The sequence below is a fragment of the Dermacentor variabilis genome, chromosome 2 (genome assembly GCF_050947875.1).
Source record: "Dermacentor variabilis isolate Ectoservices chromosome 2, ASM5094787v1, whole genome shotgun sequence".
NCBI lineage: Eukaryota > Metazoa > Arthropoda > Arachnida > Ixodida > Ixodidae > Dermacentor > Dermacentor variabilis.
In genome coordinates, this window is record NC_134569.1 from 65489567 (window position 1) to 65495154 (window position 5588).

Sequence of the window (5588 nt, forward strand, 5' to 3'; positions counted from 1 at the left end):
TGACATTCATGCTGCGTCTCACTTCAATGCGAACTAAGCGTCGAAAGCACCGCGCATGCGAAGCTACCGGCACTCGGCGCACTTTGTACACGTCGCAGATCAATTTGAAGGTATGAACGCCAACGCGGCGTTCGCAGGAGGCACCGCTAGTGGCAGCCTAAGTGCTAGTTTGACTTTGGCTCCGCTTGAAGGTCAGATTTACGGAACCAGGGGTTTTCTGTGTTTGTACCTGGAGTAGTAGAGCTATCGCTCTAAAACGCGTGATCATTTGCTGCTGCGAAGACGACGTAGTATAATATTCTTATTGAATAATCACGTAATTATGTGAAGAAACGGAAACAGAAGCCAACGTTTGCGCAATGGCACGTCGTTGCAAAGCGCGCCGCGAGGAGACCCGCTTTTTGTGCTACAGTACGGGAGCGTGCCTCCGCCGGCGGCATACATCATTATCGGTGCCAACGTGGCACCTGCGCTCAGCCCGCTACTCAGTATATTGCAGGTACCATACTGATTCACTGGTCTGGGCCCTAGAATGATCTTATCGCTGACAGAAACTACAGAAATGGGTCATTTCAATCGTGTGCTTCCTTTGGAAACGCAGGGGGACTGTCTCCGCTCTTGTCCTGTGGAGGGCTGAATGGAATCAGCTTTCAGCAGCACGGTCGTGACATTTGTGTACACATCGGTGGTGCCTGGTACCACAAGACGCTCAAATCAAGCTTCAGTAAGGCGAATGATATCCTGCTTCACGCCCGAAGCCGCATTGAACGCGCGTTCCTAAGCTGCTCGTATTAAAGAGTAACGTCGCACCCTTCAGAAAGTTTCCATGAAATCCGTTATTACTGGGATGTCAACTACCCAACAAATAAGTAAAAACGAGACAAAATTTTATATCAGTACTCCTTAAGCGTTGAGAAAAGCACTCGAGCGACAGCGTTCTTGGCACTAGTGCCGTGTGGCACAGAGATTCCGTCATATAGAATGGCAACTTGGGCAGGTTGAGCTAACGTAAGTGGCTCCTATGATTTTAGGTAGTGATTCTGCGTAGTCGAATGACTCTACCGATGTAAATTAAATATCCAAATCATTATATCAGCCACGTCTCTTTAACTTACATAACGATCCTTTTGGCCACTAAGCCACTAGGTCGACGACATCCCCACCCCCATTCCTCCTCTCTAACGAAAAATGAGAAATTAAACCAAATTCAATTTGTGTGCACGAGGCACAATTTAGCGTGCCAGACTCTATGTACGCACTTCCGGAGCAGACAAAAAAAATAAAACCTACGTCCCTGCCGGGGGTCGAACCCGGGACCTTTGGATTAGAAGTCCAATGCGCTTTCCACTGCGCCACAAGGACGGCGCTTCAGCGCGTGATAAATGAAAGTGAAGTTTTATTCATTACAGGGCACTTCGCCAATGGACGCGGCTCGGTGTGGCGTGCGCTTCGTTCACGTGGGAAGAGACGCGCTGAGCGTTCGTAAGCCGGATTACTTGCCCGAAATTGTGCTCGAAGCTCCTTGGCCCGGTTACCACGCACGCGATCGCCGCGACTAATATATGTCGTGGCTATCTAAGGCAATAACAAAGTATATGCTAAAATAGCCTCGGCTTCACGTTGGTGGTAATAGTAACTGCGGCTTGCACCGTGGATGGAGGAGACAAAATTAACCCGCACGGTATCGGTTTCGCATCACAAATAGAATGTGAACTAACTTTAGGACTTTCCGTCCGGTGCCTTACCTGAGTGCATTTCCTTAATGGAGGAAGACGAAGAAGTGGCTCTTCTGCGGAACCTTGTTTTCCACGGCTCTCATATTACGAGTATTTTTACGTGCTCTCTGGAGACGCCGCTCCCGAGACCTTTGGCAATGGAAGCGGAGTCAGCTAGACGTCCGGAGGAGACAGACGTCACAGCGTCAAGCACTCCGAGGAAGCGCAACCACCTCATGAGCGACACAGGCAGCGAGAACACTCTGCTGTACCACTCTGCTTCATAAAAAGATCTGGTGGATGACGGCGATTACTTGACAGTTGTAAGGCAAAAAGGAAAGAGGAGAATCGTCACTACTTCCTCGTCTTCAACAAGGACGACGGCGACGCCAAAGAGCAATGACACGGCTCATACCATCCTCTTCTTGCTCGAGACGCCGACCGACGACCTGAATTGGATAAACAGGCAAACCATATCTGTCGCCCTGGAGGCGCTTGTTCCGAATAAGATTATAGAGGCGAGAATTAACACCCGTAAGAACATTCTCGCGGTCGATGTCAAGGCCAGAGCAGCACTGGCTATCTTGAGAACAGTCAAAGTGCTGGGCAAGATTAATGTTCGCACCATAACACCACAGGACAGTGATACTTCATCAGGTGTGATTTACGATGTGGATGAGTCAATCAAAGACAACGATCTGCCTACCCTATTTTGGTTAAACCCGCCACAGCAGATGTCACTATTACTGAAGTCCGTCGCCTAGGAGAATCACGTTGTGTCAGGATAACCTTCAAGGGAGGAAGCTTGCCCTATCACGTGAAAGTTGAAGTTTTTTGTTATCCAGTGCGACTGTTCGCTCCACGACCACTTCAGTGCCGTAATTGTTTGAAGATAGAGCATGTCAGCGGCATATGCAAGAATTCGACCATGTGCCCAATATACTCTGAGCAGCACAGCGCTGATGCTTGCCGTGCGACTGATTTCAAGTGTGCGAATTGCTCTGGTCCTCATGAAGCATCATCGAAAGACTGCCCGAGACAGAAGACAGAGCTGAAAGTCCTAAACAAATGGTGAGAGACAACTCAACGCACAGAGAGGCCGCTGTCAAAGTGTGACGGCGTCGCGCCCGCCACAGATGATCATTGTCTACTAGAAATACTGAGACCGTCGTGAGAAAGACGCTACTTCCAACAGCTGGAGCTCCCAAGACGCTCACCCACACTAGCAGCACGGTGTCTGGTGACGCATTGAATACGTCTACTGCAAATGCCTGGCCTGTACTTCCGACATTAAGTCCTCCAGCAGAACAAAGATCGACGGTGGTCTACCAACGCACCATTGACGGCACAGGTCACGTGTGAGGTCAAGGCAAGCAAGTAATCTCTATAATCAAGTCTCTAATGAAAGTCATTCGCGCTTGATCAATGACACGCAGACGCCATCTGCTCGGTTTGCACTGCAAGTGCTGGACGGTCTAGATCCGGTTCTTGCAAGCCTCGAATAGCAAGCACAATGGCTCTACCGCGTCAGCCGTTCTTCAGAGAAGTCAGCGAAGCGTCTATTATGCAATGGAATGCCCATGGACTGAAATCCCGTATTGCTGATTTTTGCCGTTACGTTTTCACCAATTGATTCCCCATTACTATCGTTTCTGAACAGAACCTACAAAAGTCCATCCGGATCTCAGGCTATGAACCTTATGCGTCATCGACTTGTAATGAAACTAGCAAGGTGATCATTTACACACGGTGTGAACTGACTTGCATTGTTCATATGACAGCATCAGTATGGCTGTTTGGCCGTGAAAAAGCACAAGCTTTCATTTACTTTAGAGGGCGCTTACCGTTCTCCATCGAGTCGTTTCCACAGACAGAGACTGAGTGAAATTATAGATGCCACTCCTGGTTTACGGATTGTTGTTGGGGACTTTAAGGCACATCATTCACTTTGGGGAAGCATCAAGATAACTTCCAAAGGAAGAAACCTCGTTTCCTTTGGTTGCGACCATGCACTTGGCTTTCTAAACGATGGCAGTCCCACGTTTCATCGCGGCCCGACGTATAGTAGTTGTTTAGACTTGGCTTTTGTCTCGCGATGCCTCAATCGCCGCGTCCTTTGGTTCGCAGATATATAAACCCATGGAAGCGACGACATTTCTACCTACTTGAAAATTAAAGGCCTAACCAAATCCGTTCCATCCAATTTTAAACCAACAATAGATTAGCCCGTGTTAAAATCACTTATGGAAGATGCGTGCCACGAAGGTTTTTCGTCCACACTAGAAATTCAGATCGCCAAGGTTATGCAGGATGCTATGGGTTCATTTCGGCCATTGGAGAAATACACAGATTTTGATGCGGAAATACAGAGCCCCCATGCAATCCGCCGGCGAGCGGAGCGACGGTACAGACGGACTAAATCGGTTTACGGCCCTTAGACAGGCCAGGCGCATTCAAAAGAAAATTCAACGTCGTGTTGCTGTGGTGCAAAATCAATGCTGGAAATCCTTTTGTGAGTCTCTTGATGGGCGTGAACCTCTGTCAGTTGTCTGGAGAACCGTCCGAGGATTTCGAACAGCTCCTCAACAGCGCCGGCCATTTAAATCTCTAGCCCTCAATCAGGGACGCCGAGAAGTTGACGTAGCCGAAGATTACAGCACTAGGATCACGGGTCCGGCGTTCACGTATTCACCTTGCGCACTTATTCCCCATTGTGCCCCCTTGCTCCCGAGATCCTCTTATGGGTGCTCCTTTCTCCATCGAAGAACTGGAGGCCGCGCTTGTTGGGTGCAGGCGACCTTCGTCACCAGGACACGATGTCATGACATAAGCTGCGCTAGCAAACGTTGGTCAAGAGGCCAGAGATGCACTTATTGGCCTATACAATGCATCATGGCGGGACGGCCTGGTACCTACCACGGGGAAATCCAGTAGCCTTGTTCCACTCCTCAAGCCTAACAAATGTCCACTGAAATTGTCATCTTACCGTCCGATAACACTGGCCGGCTGTGTCGGCAAGGTAGCGGAGAGAATGATCCTTACACAGTTAGAATGGTGCTTGGAGATTTACAACGTCTATCCAAAGGTAATGGGTGGCTTTCGAATCGGATGCTCGTCAATAGATAGCGTTATTGGCCTTGTAACGTATGTACATCACCAGAAACATCTGAAACGAATCCCTGCAGCGTTATTCCTTGATGTTAAAGGTGCGTACGACTATTTCGATCATCATGCGATTCTTGACGCTTTAGGAGCTGTAGGGATTGGTGAACACGTCTTTCGCTGGATACGCAGCTATTTGAATGCAAGATCTTTCTTTATTTTGACTGATGACGGATTAACGCTGTCTAGCTATAGCAGTCGTGGTGTACCGCAAGACGGAGTACTCAGCCCGACCCTGTTCAACCTGGTGCTCGTTGGTCTCGCCGATTCGTTACCGCAAAGCGTTCAGCTCTCCGTGTATGTAGCCGACATTTGCATATGGCTTCAGGAGTGACACGTCTACAAGTCCGCGCATGACTTCAGAAGGCTTCTACGGCCGTGTCTACATACCTAAGAAGGCAAGGCCTGGAGCACTCCCCTGAGAAGTGTGCACTCGTTGCTTTTACTCGCAAAGCGATGGCCCCGTATGCTTTGCGAATTAATGACCAAACTGTACAATACAGACGAACGCACCACTTCCTTGGCGTCATCATTGATAGGGACTTGTCTTGGAGCCCTCACATCTCGTACATGACAATGCGTTTGGCCGCCATCCTGTACCTTCTTGCGTTTCTTGGCGGGAAGTCCTGGGGTGAAACAGTACCATCCATATTGCAACTATATAAAACAATATTTTCCGGCTTCCTGCGGCACAGCTTACCTGTACTAGGA

General features: G+C 49.0%; 1 non-coding gene across 1 annotated transcript; it reads right to left on the bottom strand.

The window, feature by feature from the left end:
• Positions 1-1289: 1289 nt before the first annotated feature.
• On the bottom strand, positions 1290-1362 carry TRNAR-UCU (transfer RNA arginine (anticodon UCU)). Its single transcript has one exon. It is a non-coding gene; the product is annotated as a tRNA-Arg (tRNA).
• Between the last annotated feature and the right edge of the window lie 4226 nt (positions 1363-5588).